The following is an 18,971-nucleotide window of genomic DNA, read 5'->3' on the forward strand; positions in this document are numbered from 1 at the left end:
TGTTTTATGGATTTGCTGAGTAGAGATTGAATTCAGTATTTGTTAAATATGTGTAGGAAAATTTTAATAGAGGTCACTAAAGAGCTCCCTTTTCCTGTATAACTTACTAAGAATCCATACCATTCAGTGCTTTGTCTCTCACAATTTGCACCTGGGGCATAGATCCACACCTCTCTGATCAATGGAAGGCCGAGTGCCGATGACCACTCCCCGACCTTACTGAACTTCACCTCTGCACGCTACATCCGCCTACAGTTCCAGCGAATCAGAACCCTCAACGCCAACCTCATGACCCTGGCCTTAAACGATCCCCGCAATGTCGACCCAATAAGAACGAAGCAACGTGTTGATGACCGCACATCACGATCACTTTCATATAGAATCATGTATTCCATCTGTGAGCCGCTAGTTTATTCCTTTCTACCCAGCACCATTGGTGAAATGGCTATGGCGGCATGTTGATTACATTGCGCTCACCAGACAGATGGGCCTTAATTAAAAATGGCTATAATTAAGAAATCTGTTCCTTACTGAGCAACATCCACCTCATCATGTGTTGACTTTGGCCTACACAATCAGTCACCCAGTGAGCTCTTGTGTGACACATAATTACCGGACAGATTGCAGGGCTTATATTGAGCTAGGAATTTATCATTTACAAAATACTGTTCAATTTAGTCATACCAAAGGGACATAAATTATGAAATTGTGGATAAAATTATCTCTCACTCTCTCAGAAATAAACACAGAATACCAATGAGTGTCTTTGAATAAACTAGACTGTGCTGTAGCTTTGTAGAAGTAGCCAGTATATGATAGAAATATTAATGCCAGTGATCTCCATTTTTCTCAACTTGTTTCTTTTTTGTTTGTATTTCCAGTATTACTACTCTATCAAAGACAGTTGGAGGGATGTGTAGCTGCTATGATCATGCTAAAGCCTGTCCCCTGAACAACCAGACCAAGGTATGTCAGTCAATTTACATTCTCTATGGCCCCTTCTCGACATTGTAATCATACAGTGAGCTAGATTTTCTCTCCATGGGCACAGTTCACGTACCGTTTGATAGTAATATCAAAGAGAAACACAATACTTCTTAACCTGCAGCCCTCGTGTGAAGTGTGCTCCAGTTGTCTCTTGGGTGAAAAGATCTGAGTCTTTCCTTCAGTGACGATGACACTGTAACATGGCGTCATTTGATTCCCTGTCATGAATTTCAGTTGTGAGTGTGAACACAACACGTGTGGGGAGAGCTGTGACCCCTGTTGCCCCATCTACAAGCAGAAACCCTGGATGGCTGGGACCTTCCTATCTCATCACAACTGTGAGAGTAAGACCACACAGTGATAAACTTAAGCATTAAGGCCCGAGGGGGTGTGGTATACCACAGCTAAGGGCTGTTCTCGATACAGGCCTTAGCTGTGGTAAATTGGCCATATACCACAAACCCCTGAGGTGCCTTATTGCTATTATAAACAGGTTTCCAACCTAATTAGAGCAGTAGAAATACATGTTTGTCATAGCCGTGGTATATGCCAGACCTGTGCTGATGGCTACTACAGAACCACTGGGGTATGTACTGGTACTGTTGATCCCAGTTGACTAGGATCCAAGCAATGACTGAAGCGCATATTAGTGAATACTAAATAGAAATCTCACCATATCTTTGTATCGTGACTAGGGTTAAGAGTTTTTCCTGGCCTGAGTCTCCTGCTCCCCTGTTCTCTCCAGGTGAGTCTAGAGACCTTAGACCCGTGTCAGCTCAGCTCCTGTGACCCAGCAGGCTCCCCAGCATGTGTCCCAGACCAGTCCCAGACCAGTCTCAGGCTGAAGGAGGTAGGCTACTACTTAACCACCCACCACAGTTCTCCTCTCTACGCTGATCTAGCTGCCATATGTTTATTGCTGAAGCCTCCCCCCGTCTGGTCCCACAGACCTCACGGCTGGATCCTGCCACTGTAAGCAGGGTTACGGGGGACAGCAGTGTGACAGGTGTGCTTTCGGCTACAGTGGCTACCCCAACTGTGTCCGCTGTAACTGCAGTCTAGATGGAAGCCTAAACAAGGACCCTTGCCAGCTGCCCTGTGTCTGCAAGGTAGGCCATTCTCTCCTCCTCCACCCCCATCTTTCTGGCCTTTTCTCATTAGGGCAAAAGTCCATCCTCCACCCTCTCTCCTCTGACTTCACTCCTCTGTTACCCGGAAACCGATGAGTGGTCAAGGAAATGTCAATTTGTTAGTAGGCGAACGGAACAGTGTCTTCCCCTCCACGATAGCCACCTTTCATCAAGGATAGTCTTCCGTATTCTACTTGAGTCCCTCGTGGAAGAGTTAAAAAATATGCCACACCCCTTTTGAATCAGCTTTTGTTTTGTCTGAGGATAAAGCATGCACATGTTTAAAAACAATAATAATCATCCCTTCTTCCAATCCTCCCACACCACCAGAACCAATCCATTCAGTGTCAGGGGTGGACACATCAGCGCGATACGTTATGCCTTCGTAGGGCCAACAGCTCCGAGTCCCCTCAAGTTCTTCTCACTAATTGCTCCAGCATATAATTTGACTTATCATTTTGTGTTCAAGTTAGCCGGCTACTTCCTCCACTGCTATTGTGCACACTCATGTCATACACATGTCATACCCTGGGCAAGTTTCACTCTTTCACTAGCCAATTATACCATCTCACTGCAGGGATGTCAAGGAGCACCGGTGAACTTTGCTCTCTATTGGTCTAATTATTGAGCTGGGGGGAGGATGTGCAGTCAAATATTGCATTTCGTTGTGTCTCCAGCTGAGTCAGATGCTACTGAAACTTTTCTCCCACTTAATGAGAGAGAGAGAGAGAGAGAGAGAGAGAGAGAGAGAGAGAGAGAGAGAGAGAGAGAGAGAGAGAGAGAGAGAGAGAGAGAGAGAGAGAGAGAGAGAGAGAGAGAGAGAGAGAGAGAGAGAGAGAGAGAGAGAGAGAGAGAGAGAGAGAGAGAGAGAGAGAGAGAGAGAGAGAGAGAGAGAGAGAGAGAGAGAGAGAGAGAGAGAGAGAGAGAGAGAGAGAGAGTAATAGGAAGGGTGTGGGTCCAGGACTAGAGCAGAAACTCTGGAGAGTGGGTGAGTGTCAATGCTGACATCACCAGGGGGTGAAGCCTATCCTCAAACGTGTACGTTGCTCATCACCCCAGAGCATCTGCACAACCACTCCCACCTGAGGAAGCAGACAGCAGGGATGTTTGCCAAGTCTCTGAAGGACTTGGTAGACAAACACCCCATGCCGCACTGGACAGAGGACCACCCAGAGACCCCTACCAGACCACTGAACCACCAAAGACCCACAGGCCCCCTCAAGGCCCCACCCAGCCTACTACCCCAGACCTGGCCCTCCTCCACTCCACAGGGCCCAACAGCAGGACCAGCGCAGCTACGCAGAGGTCGTCAGAGGACAGGAGAACCCTGTAGGATTAAGTTAGATTAAACAGCTCCTCCAATACATCTGCACTAAACTGCACTAAACGCGCACACACACACGGGCCCATGCATGCACACGCACACACCTATTGTACTAAAAGTTTACTTTTTCAATTAATAGGAATATACAGTATATATAGAGAGAGAGAGGGAGAGAGAGAGAGAGAGAGAGAGAGAGAGAGAACAGTTTTTTGTTGTTGTTGTTATCCTGTTTATCTCACTCTTAACTTAATAGTTAGTAGTTACTGTATTTCTGACTGTGCTATTCTTTCTTTTTGCAACATGAAATCACTATCAGTTAGCATGTGGAACATTCAGGGCCTAAACTCATCACCCTTTAGACTGAAGAGTTTAGCACTGGAGTTGTTGACATCATCATTCTGCAGGAGACATGGTGTAAGGCAGACATTCTTATTCACTGTCCCACAGGCGACAAAGAGGTAATTGTGCCCTCACAGAAACACAGCTCTGTCATAGAGGCAGAGACTCTGGAGGATTGATCATTTGGTACAAATCCGAGCTACAAAATCTAATTGATCCCCTCAAGATTGTTAAATATCACATTTGGTAAAAACATAAAAATAACTTGTACTGACAGAATAAGATGTGTTCCTTTGCGCAATATATATCCCCCTTCAGAATCACCATATTACTCAGAGGAGATCTTCCCCACCCTTGAGGAAGAGACGTGCCTTTTCCAGGCCTAGGGAATTGTTCTCATCTGTGGGGACACAAATGCACGCACAGGAACACTACCTGACCTAACGACCACATGATGGGACAGCTTTATTACAGGCCACACTGTTTCTAACTGCTTTAATCTCCCCATAGAAACAACAGTGACAACACCATCAACAAAAATGGAAGGGATCTGTTGCAGCTCTGTTGAAGCCTGGGTCTGTACTTGGTCAACGGTAGGTTACTCTTTGGGAAGATTCAACTATTGCTCACCTCTTGGCCACAGCACAGTGATTACATATGATTACAGACATTGACCCTTTCTCTCCCAGCTCATTCACCTCTGTCTGATCACAGCCAAATGACCTTGTTCCTCAAAAGAACAGACATGGAAACAACCACACATTCACAGCCCAGTAAGCTGTACAACATCAGGAATTCATACAGATGGGCCCAAAACAGCACAGAAGAATACCAGAAAGCAACCGGTAAACAAAATATCCAAACTCTCTTAGATAACTTTTTGGATACCACATTCACTCACAGTAAAGAAGGCATCAATCTAGCAGTAAAAACATAAACTATGTATTCAGGCAAACAGCAAAAGAAGCACAACTGAAATTGATTTTTTTATTTTTTATTTTAAAGACCACAGATGACAACTGGTTTGATGCAGATTGTAAAATTATAAGGAAAAAACTTAGAACACTATCCAACCAAAAGCACAGAGCCCCATATAATGGTGAATTATGCCTTAGTTACAGTGAGACTTTACAACTCTATAAATGTACACTCAGAACCAAAAAATCACAGTACAACAGCAAGCAGCTGACACTAATTGAGGAGTCCATAAACACCAACAACTTCTGGAAAAACAATGGGGAAGTAATTCTGCTTTGAAAGTTGAAAAACTTGTAACCTCACTTTTGAATGAATGGCCTTTGAATGTTTCGGTACCTACTGGAGAGCTCTTCTTTGTCTACACCTATTCAGCATCGTTCACACCCTCTTAAGCTTTACCACCCATCTCTTTAAGGGTTGATCCGAGCGTTCTGTCCTAACAACAGCAGTCAAGCACCCAAGCTAATTGGCTAACTTTGGCTAGCTACTTCCAGACAAAAATGAGAGAACAGCACACTGACCATTTTACTCGCCCTAGCAGAGCTGGTTAGGCTGTTTTTATGTTATCCAGATCGTTGGTGACTGCAACTGTGCAGCTGGCAACAATTTACGCTTTTTTGCCAACGTTTACTGACACCGGCCATATTCAACGGGTGTTGAGAGTTCCTCTGTGGAGATGAGAGAACCTTCCAGAAGGACAACTATCTCTGCAGCACTCCACCAATCAGGCCTTTATGGTAGAGTTGCCAGACGGAAGACACTCCTCAGTAAAAGGCACATGACAGCCCGCTTGGAGTTCACCAAAAGACACTTAAAGGACTGGGCCCATTGAAACAAGATTCTCTGGTCTGATGAAACTGAGATTGAACTACGGCCTGAATGCCTAGCATCACATCTGGAGGAAACTTGGCACCATCCCTACGTTGAAGAATGGTGGTGGCAGCATCATGCTGTGGGGATGTTTTTCAGTGGCAGGGACTGGGAGACTAGTCAGGATCGAGTGAAAGATGAACGGAGCAAAGTAAAGAGAGATCCTTGATGATAACTTACTCCAAACCACTCAGGACCCCAGACTGGGGTGAAGTCAAAACAAATCAAATCAAATTTTATTTGTCAGATATACATGGTTAGCAGATGTTAATGCGAGTGTAGCGAAATACTTGTGCTTCTACTTCTGACAATGCAGTAATAACCAACAAGTAATCTAGCTAACAATTCCAAAACTACTACCTTATAGACACAAGTGTAAGGGGATATAGAATATGTACATAAAGATATATGAATGAGTGATGGTACAGAGCGGCATAGGCAAGATACAGTAGATGGTATTGAGTGCAGTATATACATATGAGATGAGTATGTAAACAAAGTGGCATAGTTAAAGTGGCTAGTGATACATGTATTACATAAAGATGCAGTAGATGATATAGAGTACAGTATATACATATACATATGAGATTAATAATGTAGGGTATGTAAACATTATATTAGGTAGCATTGTTTAAAGTGGCTAGTGATATATTTTACATAATTTCCCATCAATTCCCATTATTAAAGTGGCTGGAGTTGAGTCAGTGTGTTGGCAGCAGCCACTCAATGTTAGTGGTGGCTGTTTAACAGTCTGATGGCCTTGAGCTGTTTTTCAGTCTCTCGGTCCCAGCTTTGATGCACCTGTACTGACCTCGCCTTCTGGATGATAGCGGGGTGAACAGGCAGTGGCTCGGGTGGTTGTTGTCCTTGATGATCTTTATGGCCTTCCTGTGACATCGGGTGGTGTAGGTGTCCTGGAGGGCAGGTAGTTTGCCCCCGGTGATGCGTTGTGCAGACCTCACTACCCTCTGGAGAGCCTTACGGTTGTGGGCAGAGCAGTTGCCGTACCAGGTGGTGATACAGCCCGACAGGATGCTCTCGATTGTGCATCTGTAGAAGTTTGTGAGTGCTTTTGGTGACAAGCCGGATTTCTTCAGCCTCCTGAGGTTGAAGAGGCGCTGCTGCGCCTTCTTCACGATGCTGTCTGTGTGGGTGGACAAATTCAGTTAGTCTGTGATGTGTACACCGAGGAACTTAAAACTTACTACCCTTTCCACTACTGTTCCATCGATGTGGATAGGGGGGTGTTCCCTCTGCTGTTTCCTGAAGTCCACAATCATCTCCTTAGTTTTGTTGACGTTGAGTGTGAGGTTATTTTCCTGAAGGAAGTTTTACCTTCCTTCAGGACAACGACCCTAACCACACAGCCAAGACAACACAGGACTGGTTTCGGGACAAGTCTCTGAAAGTTCCTTGAGTGGCCCAGCCAAAGCCAGGACTTGAACCTCTCCAGAGACATCTGAAAATAGCTGTGCAGCAACGCTCCCCATCTGACCTGACAGAGCTTGAGAGGATCTGCAGAGAAGAATGGGAGAAACTCCCCAAATACAGGTGTGCCAAGCTTGTAGCATCGTACCCAAGAAGACTCAAGGCTATAATCACAGGTTGGGCCTGGTTGGTCCCTGGATGGGAGACAAGATACTACTGGAGGTGGTGTTGGAGGGCCAGTAGGAGGCATCTTTTCCTCTGGTCTAAATATCCCAATGCCCCAGGGCAATGATTGGGGACATTGCCCTGTGTAGGGTGCTGTCTTTCGGATCGGATGTTAAATGGGTGTCCTGACTCTCTGTGGTCACTAAATATGTCATGGCACTTATTGTATGAATAGGGGTGTAAAGCCCAGTGTCTTGGATAAATTCCCAATCTGGCCCCCATACTATCATGGCCACCTAATCATCCCCAGCTTCCAATTGGCTCATTCATCCCCCTCCTCTCCCCTGTAACTATTCCCCAGGTTGTTGCTGTAAATGAGAATGTGTTCTCAGTCAACTTACCCAGTAAAATAAGGGTTAATAATAAAATAAACTTATTTAAATGTGGTATATCTGTTGTTTTTTAAATACATTTGCAACAAAATATAAAAACCTGTGATTCGACATTATGGGGTATTGTGTGTAGATTGGTGAGGGGGGAAAAAACAATTTAATAAATTTCTAATAAGGTTGTAACATTACAACATGTGCAAAAAGCCAAGGGGTCTGAATACTTCCCGAATGCACTGTATATATAGGGAGTACCAGTACCAGTACCAGTACCAGTACTTGTCTGCTAAATGAACAAGCCTGCAGCCAATGACATGGCGCATAGCCTGATAAAATACAGTAGGCCAAATCATATTCTGTTCTTCTTCTGAAAAAAAAAACACATCATGTTCCTTTAGACCTGGCTAAAATAAATAATTGATTTATTGTGATGGTGTGTATTAAATTGATTTATGTGGCTGTGACTCCAAACAATCACGGATTATAAAGATAAAGCCAAACACATCGCGGACACCGACACCTCACGCCCGGATCAGCCAAACACATCGCGGACACCGACACCTCACGCCCGGATCAGCTGAACACATCGCGGACACCGACACCTCACGCCCGGATCAGCCGAACACATCGCGGACACCGACACCTCACGCCCGGATCAGCCAAACACATCGCGGACACCGACACCTCACGCCCGGATCAGCTGAACACATCGCGGACACCGACACCTCACGCCCGGATCAGCCAAACACATCGCGGACACCGACACCTCACGCCCGGATCAGCTGAACACATCGCGGACACCGACACCTCACGCCCGGATCAGCCAAACACATCGCGGACACCGACACCTCACGCCCGGATCAGCTGAACACATCGCGGACACCGACACCTCACGCCCGGATCAGCCAAACACATCGCGGACACCGACACCTCACGCCCGGATCAGCCGAACACATCTCGGACACCGACACCTCACGCCCGGATCAGCCAAACACATCGCGGACACCAACACCTCACGCCCGGATCAGCTGAACACATAGCGGACACCGACACCTCACGCCCGGATCAGCCAAACACATCACGGACACCGACACCTCACGCCCGGATCAGCTGAACACATCGCGGACACCGACACCTCACGCCCGGATCAGCCAAACACATCTCGGACACCGACACCTCACGCCCGGATCAGCTGAACACATCGCGGACACCGACACCTCACGCCCGGATCAGCCAAACACATCGCGGACACCGACACCTCACGCCCGGATCAGCCGAACACATCGCGGACACCGACACCTCACGCCCGGATCAGCTGAACACATCGCGGACCCCGACACCTCACGCCCGGATCAGCTGAACACATTTGTCACCCGCTTCAAGGAAAATAACATTGAGCCGCCGAAGCAGGCCCCCTCAGCTCACGAGGTCTGTGTGCTCTCGTTCTCTGTGGCTGACATGATTAAGGAATTTAAGTGTGTTAACCCTCGATAGGCCGCCGGCCCAGACGGCATCCCAAGCTGTGTCCACAGAACATGTGCATACCAGCTGGCTGGAGTGTTTACGGACATATTCAATCTCTCCCTATCCCAGTATGTTGTCCCCACTTGCATCAATATGTCCACCACTGTTCCTGTACCCAAGAAAGCAGAGGTAACTGAACTAAATTACTATTGCCCCGTAGCACTCACTTCTGTCATCATGAAGTGCTTTGAGAGGCTTGTTAAAAGCAGAGGTACAGGGGTGTGGGGGCCCCCTCCTGTACTGTTCACCCATGTTTATGTGGCCATGCACGTCTCCAACTCAATAATTAAGTGGTAGACTTTGTAAGAATATGTTGAAGATAAATACACAACACGGAGATAGAGTACGAGAGGTAAAGAGGAACGAGGGTCAATAGAGTACTAACAATCAATGGAAATTGTGTTTTTTTTCTGTAATAGGGAATTATTGATTAATGGTTTAGAGTCATGGGAGGAATATTTCTTCTGAAATAGGATACTTGTTATTTGGCTAGTTTTATTGGAAGAAAGTCTAATTTGTCAACCACAGGCTAGGGCTGGGTTATAAAACTACATACTGTTTCTTTGTTCTGTGGAGAGAGATCCACTGGAGAGAATCACTGAGAGAGCATCACTGAGGACAGTGGAGAATGACCATCTACCTCCCTTTATGATTTGTCCTCTTTAAATAAACCTATTCTCCTCCCCTGATTTGCTTTGGGGTTTGTGTTATTGAAGAGTAACAGAAATTGCTAACATTTGGTGCCGTGACCCGAAAACATATCAACTGTGTGTTTATCCAGAATTAAGAGAGAAGGCTGAGTGCAACCCACAAGGGAGTCAACTCTTAATCTCCTGATTGATGGCGTAATTGCTGGGTGAGTCTAGACCAATATAATTTTAAAAGAACCAAATCAGGTTAAAATAGGTGCATGCAATGAGTGATATGTATCTGTGATGTATAAGCCTTTTGTTCAATTACAAACTTCCTTTGTTCTCCATGAAAATGTTTGAGGCCTTTGTCTTTGTTTTCTACTATAGGGGTTCAAGTCCTCTATTAAACATTTGAGTCCTTTCTTTTTGTGGAACCTTCTTGTTGCATAGAAGTGAGTTGCTATATATACAGTAGCGATTTTTACATGTGTGGTTAATGTAAGTCTTGAACAAGCTTCTTGAAGTGAACATATGTTCAATGGTAGCCATGCCCTACAGAGACAATTTGTGTTCCAGAAAAGGTTTGAGTCCTTAAAAGAGTAAAATATATATATATATATATATATATATATATATATATATATATATATATATATATATATATATATATATATATGGGAGAACAAGTATTTGATACACTGCCGATTCTGCAGGTTTTCCTACTTACAAAGCATGTAGAGTTCTGTCATTTTTATCATAGGTACACTTCAACTGTGAGAGAAAACACGTATGATTTTTAAGAAAATTAATTAGCATTTTATTGAGAGCCGGAATTCTTACTGGTTGGTAGGTGATCAAATACTTATGTCATGCAATAAAATGCTAATTAATTACTTAAAAATCATTCAATGTGATTTTCTGAATTTTTGTTTTAAATTCCTTCTCTCACAGTTGAAGTGTACCTATGATAAAAATTACAGACCTCTAAGTAGGAAAACCTGCAAAATCGGCAGAGTATCAAATACTTGTTCTCCCCACTGTATTTATTGGGTTTAAATAAATACAGTTGAAGTCGGAAGTTTGCATACACCTTAGCCAAATACATTTAAACTCAGTTTTTCACAATTCCTGACATTTAATCCTAGTAAAAATTCCCTGTCTTAGGTCAGTTAGGATCACCACTTTATTTTAAGAATGTGAAATGTAGAATAAGAGTAGAGAGAATGATTTATTTCAGCTTCTATTTCTTTCATCACATTCCTAGTAGGTCAGAAGTTTACATACACTCAATTAGTATTTGGTAGCTGTCACGACTTCCGCCGAAGTTGGCTCCCCTGCCTGTTCGGGCGGTGCCCGCCCTTGTTTTGTGCGGGATTATTTTTGTTATCCTGTTATATGGTGGTTTTTCGTGTGTTTTATTCTCTGGACTATTTTGGTCCTGTGTTAGGGCTGGGTATTTTATTCGCCCTGTGTGTTGGCGTGACCGTCGTTTGTGCGCCGGAGAATAAACTGACAAGTAACTGAAACCTGCTCTCTGCGCCTGATTCCACCCACCCTAGTAATTTGTGACAGTAGCATTGCCTTTAAATTGTTTAACTTGGATCAAACGTTTCAGGTAGCCTTCCACAAGCTTCCCACAATAAGTTGGGTGACAGAGCTGGTGTAACTGAGTCAGGTTTGTAGGCCTCCTTGCTCGCACACGCTTTTTCAGTTCATCCCACAAATGTTCTATAGGATTGAGGTCAGGGCTTTGTGATGGCCACTCCAATACCTTGCCTTTGTTGTCCTTAAGCCATTTTACCACAACTTTGGAAGTATGCTTGGGGTCATTGTCTATTTGGAAGACCCATTTGCGATCAGGCTTTAACTTCCTGACTGATGTCTTGAGATGTTGCTTCAATATACCCAAATAATTTTCATACCTCATGATGCCATCTATTTTGTGAAGTGCACCAGTCCCTCCTGCAGCAAAGCACCCCCACAACATGATGCTGCCACCCCCGTGCTTCACGGTTGGGATGGTGTTCTTCGGCTTGCAAGCATCCCCCTTTTTCCTCCAAACATAACGATGGTCATTATTGCCAAACAGTTCTATCTTTGCTTCACCAGACCAGAGGACATTTCTCCAAGAAGTACAATCTTTGTCCCCATGTGCAGTTGCAAACCATAGTCTGGCTTTTTATGGCGGTTTTGGAGCAGTGGCTTCTTCCTTGCTGAGCGGCCTTTCAGGTTATGTCGATATAAGACTTGTTTTACTGTGGATATAGATACTTTTGTACCTGTTTCGTCTTTGCTCTTGTGCTGGGATTGATTTACACTTTTCGCACCAAAGTACGTTCATCTCTAGGAGACAGAAGGCGCCTCCTTCCTGAGCTATATGACAGCTGCGTGGTCCCATGGTGTTTATACTTGTGTACTATTGTTTGTACAGATGAACTTGGTACCTTCAGTCGTTTGAAAATTGCTCCATACTTGTGGAGGTCTACAAGTTTTTTTCTGAGGCCTTGGCTGAATTCTTTCGAGTTCCCATGATGTCAAGCAAAGAGGCACAGAGTTTGAAGGTAGGCCTTGAAATACATCCACAGGTACACCTCCAATTGACTCAAATTGTGTCAATTAGCCAATCAGAAGCTCCAAGCTGTTTAAAGGCACAGTCAACTTAGTGTATGTAAACTTCTGACCCACTGGAATTGTGATGCATTGAATTTTAAGTGAAATAATCTGTCTGTAAACAGTTGTTGGAAAAATGACTTGTGCCATGCACAAAGTAGATGTCCTAACCGACTTGCCAAAACTGTAGTTTGTTAACAAGAAATGTGTGGAGTGGTTGAAAAATGAGTTTTGATGACTCCAACGTAAGTGTATGTAAACTTCTGACTTCAACTGTTATAAACGTGGAATTTACCCAAATACTGTATCTGAGTGGTATGTATGCAGACGGAGAGAGTCTCACTGAGGGCATAAAGCATCCATAAATCATACCTGCCCATGTTTAGTTAACGATTTAAATCTGACACAAGAAGCGTCGAGGTAGCAATTTTGCAAAGCTAATTTTGCCTTGCTCATCTCTGTTCGGCCTGATGAGTTTTAATGACTCCAACCTAAGTGTATGTTAACTTCTGACTTCAACTGTATATAATCATAGATATATATATTATACAACTTTTGAAGTTAATATAGTGCCATTCTTAAGTGATAAAACCACTCTGGAAAAAGGCGGGACAGCTCCTCCGGATGTGAGCATGAAAAATATTTTAAATTCACTGTCTACTGTTATGATGAACCATTTCAAAGTAGAGAAGTGTAGGCAAGAGATAATAAAGAAAAAAACTGAAAAAATACAGTAATATCTAATTCCTTGACAAAGACACTGTATTAGCCGAAGTAAGACAACTGAATGAGAAATTCCTTCTGGAGAATCATGACAGGACATTGCAGAGAGATAAAGAAAGTTTGAAAGCTCTTGGTGTGCAAATCAAAACGTTGAAAGAAGAGATTCAACAATTACAGGCAAGGGTCGTAAAACCAAACTTTACTCCAACATGTGGAGGACCCTTACCCTCAAGCTGAGTTGCGCAAGGATGATTGGGTTTCAAGCATCTGGATAGCACTGACTGGCTTTGAGTCAATAGATACTGACTGCTGTGATGAACGATGTCTTAGGCCAATCAGAACACAGGCTATAAAAGGTGGTAAAGACAAACCTCCGGTGACCGTAATCACACATAAATCAGCATCTCCAAAACAGGTGGATGAATGGTCGAACACTTTGAAACATTCCAGAGAAGGGGGTATGAAAATGGACCATTTGAAGTGTTACAGTTATTAGACTTGTTTTGAACATCGGTGAACACGGTTTATAGGTTTATAGAGCTGTGGGTGGTGAAGAGAAAGACGTGGCCGATGGATGGAGAGCCATACATGTTTTCCTTAAGGGTCTGACCAATGCAACCACCAACTGGGGAGAGAGAACCAAATGTGTTCAAAAACCGAAATAACCATTTGTTGAATTTGAAGAAAGATTTAGAGCAGAGGTGGTTAGACACAGTGGGTTCCTTACATAGAATGTCACGCCCTGACCTTAGATACTGTATCTCTGTTTTCTATATATTTTGTTTAGGTCAGGGTGTGACTAGGGTGGGTACTTTTGTTAGGGTTTGTTAGGGTTTTTGTATGTCTAGGGTTTTTTGTATGTCTAGGGTTTTTTGTATGTCTAGGGTTGTTTGTATGTCTAGGTTTTTTTGTATGTCTAGGGTTTTTTGTATGTCTAGGGGTTTGTATGTCTAGGGGTTTTGTATGTCTATGTTGGCCTGATATGGTTCCCAATCAGAGACAGCTGTTTATCTTTGTCTCTGATTGGGGATCATATTTAGGTAGCCCTTTTTCCCACTTTCTGGTGTGGGATCTTGTCTACAGTTAGGTGCCTGTGTGCCTGCACACCAGTAGCTTCACGTTTCGTTTGGTTGTTTGTTGTTTCAGTGAGTTTCGATTTATTTAAAAAAATGTGGAACTCTATTCACGCTGCGCCTTGGTCTCATCATTATGACGAACATGACAGAAGATCCCACAACAAAATGACCAAGCAGCGTGTACAGGAGGAGTGGACTTGGGAGGAGATTCTGGATGGTAAAGAACCCTGGACACAGGCTAGGAAATATCGCCGTCCGAGGGAGGAGATTGAGGCAGCGAAAGCGGAACGGCGACGTTATGAGGAGTATTACCAACGAGGCAAGCACGAGAGGCAGCCCCAAAATATTTTGCTGCCCTAGAGTGGGCATCCAGCCAGGACGGGTTGTGCCGGCTCAGCGCTCCTGGTCTCCAGCGACGGTCCCCAATCCGGGGTCTCCAGCGACGGTCCCCAGTCCGGGGCCTCCAGCAACGGTCCCCAGTCCGGGGCCTCCAGCAACGGTCCCCAGTCCGGGGCCTCCAGCAACGGTACCCAGTCCGGGGCCTCCAGCGATGAGCTGCAGTCCAGAGTCTTCAGCGACGAGCTGCAGTCCAGATCCGCCAGAGGTGGTTCCCAGTTCTGATCCTCCGGCGATGATCCATGGTCCGGTTCCATCGACAACGATCCACGGTCCGGTTCCACAGAAGCGGAGGGATCAGTGTAGGGAGCGGGGACTGCGTCCAGAATCGGAGCTGCCAGCAAGGGTAGATGCCCTCCCTTATAGGTTAAGGTTTGTGGCCGGGAGTCCGCACCTTTAGGGGGGGGGGGGGGAGTACTGTCACGCCCTGACCTTAGATATCTCTGCTTTCTATATATTTTGGTTAGGTCAGGGTGTGACTAGGGTCCAATTATTAAAGTGGCCAGTGATTTCAAGTCTATGTATAGGGCAGCAGCCTCTAATGTGCCAGTGATGGCTATTTAACAGTCTGATGGCCTTGAGACAGAAGCTGTTTTTCAGTCTCTCATTCCCAGCTTAGATGCACCTGTACTGACCTCGGCTTCTTGATGATAGCGGGGTGAACAGGCAGTGGCTTGGGTAGTAGTTTTCCTTGGTGATCTTTTTGGCATTCCTGTGACATTGGGTGCTGTAGGTGCAGATAGTTTGCTTCCGATGATGTGTTGGGCAGTCCGCACCACCCTCTGGAGATCCCTGCGGTTGCGGGCGGTGCAGTTGCCGTGCCTGGCGGTGACAGGATGCTCTCAATTGTGCATCTGTAAAATTTTGTGAGGGTTTTAGGTGTCAAGTCAAATCTCATCAGCTTTTTGAGGTTGAAGAGGCTCTGTTGTGCTTTCTTCACCACACTGTCTGTGTGGGTGGACCATTTCAGTTTGTCAGTGATGTGTACGCCAAACTTGAAGCTTTCCACCTTCTCCACTGCGGTCCGTCAATGTGGATAGGGGGGTGCTCCCTCTGCTGTTTCCTGAAGTCCACGATCAGTTCCTTTTGTTTTGTTGACGTTGGGTGAGAGGTTATTTTCCTGGCACCACACTCCCAGGGCCCTCACCTCCTCCCTGTAGGCTGTCTTGTCATTGTTGATAATCAGGCCTACTACTGTTGTGTCATCTGCAAACTTGATGATTGAGTTGGAGGTGTGCGTGGCCACGCTGTCATGGGTGAACAGGGAGTACAGGAGGGGGCTGAGCACACATCCTTGTGGGGCCCCAGTGTTGAGGATCAGCGAAGTGGTGTTTTTTTCTAACTTCAGCACCATGGGGCAGCCGTAAGGAAGTCCAGGACCCAGTTGCACAGGGCAGGGTACAGACCCAGGGCCTGGAGCTTAATGATGAGCTTGGGGGTACTATGGTCGTGAATGCTGAGCTATAGTCAATGAACAGCATTCTTATATAGGTATTCCTCTTGTCCAGGTGGGATAGGGCAGTGTGCAGTGCGATGGCGATTGCTTCGTCTGTGGATCTGTTGGGGCGGTAAGCAAATTGAAGTGGGTCTAGGGTGTCAGGTAAGGTAGAGGTGATATGATCCTTGACTAGTCTCTCAAAGCACTTCATGATGACAGATAGTCATTTAGTTCAGTTCTCTTTGCTTTCTTGGGTACAGGAACAATGGTGGACATCTTGAAGCATGTGGGGACAACAGACATGGGATAGGGAGAGATTGAACATGTCTGTATACACTCCAGCCAGCTGGTTTGCGCATGCTCTAAGGATGCGACTAGGTTGCTCTCTGGGCTGGCAGCCTTGTGAGGGTTAACACGTTTAAATGTCTTACTCAAGCCGGCCACAGAGTAAGAGAGCCCATAGTCCTTGGTAGCGGGCCGCATCGGTGGCACTGTGTTATCCTCAAAGCGAAGAAGGTGTTTAGCTTGTCTGGAAGCAAGACGTCGGTGTCCGCAAAGTGGCTGGTTTTCCCTTTGTAGTCTGTGATTGTCTGTAGACCCTGCCACATACGTCTCGTGGCTGAGCCGATAAATTGCGACTCCACTTTGTCTATATACTTACCTTTTGCCGTGTTTGATTGCCTTACTGATGGAATAACTACACTGTTTGTATTCGGGCCATATTCCAAGTCACCTTGCCATGGTTAAATTCGATTGTTCGCGCTTTCAGTTTTGCGTGAATGCTGCCATCTATTCACGGTTTCTGGTTAGGACCGGGTGGGCATCTACCCTCGGTGGCGGCTCTGGTTCTGGACGCATCCCCCCCTCATTACACTGATCATTCCGCTTCTGTGGAACCGGACCGTGGATCCTCGCCGGAGGCCCCGGACTGGGGGCCGTCGCTGGAGTCCCCAGACTGGGGACCGTCGCTGGAGACCCCAGACTGGGGACCGCCGCTGGAGACCCCGGACCGTCGCTGGAGAACCCGGACCGTCGCTGGAGAACCCGGACCGTCGCTGGAGACCCCGAACCGGAGACCGTCGCTAGAGACCCCGGACCGGAGGCCTGGTGCGTGAGACCGGTACAGGTGGCATAGGGCTGATGACACGCACCTCAGGGCGAGTGCGAGGAAGAGGAACAGGACGGACCTGACTGGGGACACGCACTTGAGGGAGAGTGCGAGGAACTGGCACAGGACGCACTGGGTTTTGAAGGTACACTGGAGACCTGGTGTGTATAGCCAACATCAATTGTTCCGGAACTTTAACACACGTTTCAGGATGAGTACGGAGAGCTGACTCAGGTGGCACCAAACTGACAACACGTTCCTTTATTCCAAAATAATATTCCACCACCAACTCAACAACTCCCCCATTTCTCTCTCCTCCGAATCGTCCTTCTTCTCCCAGACTGGCTCTGGTTTACTCCTCGGCTCCGCCGACTGCTCCATGTGCCCCCCAATTGTTTTGGGGGGGGGGGGTGTTTCTGTGGCCTACTTCGTTGGTATAATTCCTCGTAACGGTGTGCACACAGGCACCTAACTGTAGACAAGATCCCACACCAGAAAGTGGGAAAAAGGGCTGCCTAAATATGATCCCCAATCAGAGACAACGATAAACAGCTGTCTCTGATTGGGTACCATATCAGGCCAACATAGACATACAAAAACCCTAGACATACAAAAAACTCTAGAGTACCCACCCTAGTCACACCCTGACCTAACCACAATATATAGAAAACAGAGATATCTAAGGTCAGGGCGTGACACTCGCGGCCCCACAGTTTGGGAACCACTGCAATAAAAGACTGACTATGACACATGAAGACACTATTTACAATACACAAACATGGTAAGAAAAAATGCAATCCATAGGGGATTTGAATTGGTCCTGTAATGGGTAATGCTTTCATGTCCTCTTTCTTTTCCCCAGGTGAGATACTTTATCTAGCCACTCAAAGCTACAGAAACCTGGCTTTGGCTGTGTTGGCATGCAAAATGAATGTCCGTTGCGATTTGTTGACAGAAGCTAAGGGATGATGGCATTTAAAAGTGTTGATTTTGCCAAGTGTTTATCTGTCAGTGCATCCAATGATTAATAATCTAAGATTCAACCAGAAAACAACAATCACCACCAGTTGTTACAGATTATGTTTGTTAGGAGAGTTTCTCTCAATGTGTGTTAGTCATACTTTATAAAATGTTAACGGCATCAGTTCAATGTTTTCACATTAGTTATTATTATTATTATCTACTATGTGATATTGGGAGAGAGGGAACGTCTGTCCCAGGGGTGTGTGGGCTGTCACAGTGTGTGAGTGCCAGTATAGCACATCCTCCTCATCCAGATGCTCTGTGTGTGTGTGTGTGTGTGTGTGTGTGTGTGCGCGCATCTTTCAGGAAAACGTGGCGGGGGAAAACTGTGACCACTGCAAGCTGGGTTTCCACCATCTCCTGGGTGAGCGTCTCCGCGGCTGCGAGAAGTGCTACTGTTCCGGCATAGCTAGCAACTGCTCCGACTCCCACTGGACCTACAGTAATGTAAAAGACAACGCCAGGCCTCACTCTCTCATTTCCCCCCACTAACACAACTCATTAGTGCCTCCTGCCTGGTGTTGCGCTGCCTGCCGAGTTAAGTCTCTCCTAGCCGGCCTTATTAAATCAGGGTGCTGAGGGCTGGGCTGATGACAAGATGGAGTGCAGGTGAAGGAACAAGGCATACCCCCCCCCCCCCCCCCACACACACACACACACATCCATAAATACAGGCTGATTTATACTGCACAACACACTCTGACACGTTGACAGGATTAGGTGGGCGAGGGTCAGAGGTTGATGATCTGCAGAGGGTGATTTGGATAAACAGGGGATGCTGGGGGGTGGTTGGGTGTAGACAAGCAAGGGGGCGACATGTAGCCTAGAAGT

At 45.9% G+C, this 18,971-nt stretch overlaps 1 pseudogene; it reads left to right on the plus strand.

Annotated features, from left to right (window-relative positions):
* The window catches only part of LOC110529202, a 162,296-nt pseudogene that overhangs the window by 30,041 nt on the left and 113,284 nt on the right, over positions 1-18,971 (plus strand).

This window comes from Oncorhynchus mykiss, chromosome 8 (genome assembly GCF_013265735.2).
Source record: "Oncorhynchus mykiss isolate Arlee chromosome 8, USDA_OmykA_1.1, whole genome shotgun sequence".
NCBI lineage: Eukaryota > Metazoa > Chordata > Actinopteri > Salmoniformes > Salmonidae > Oncorhynchus > Oncorhynchus mykiss.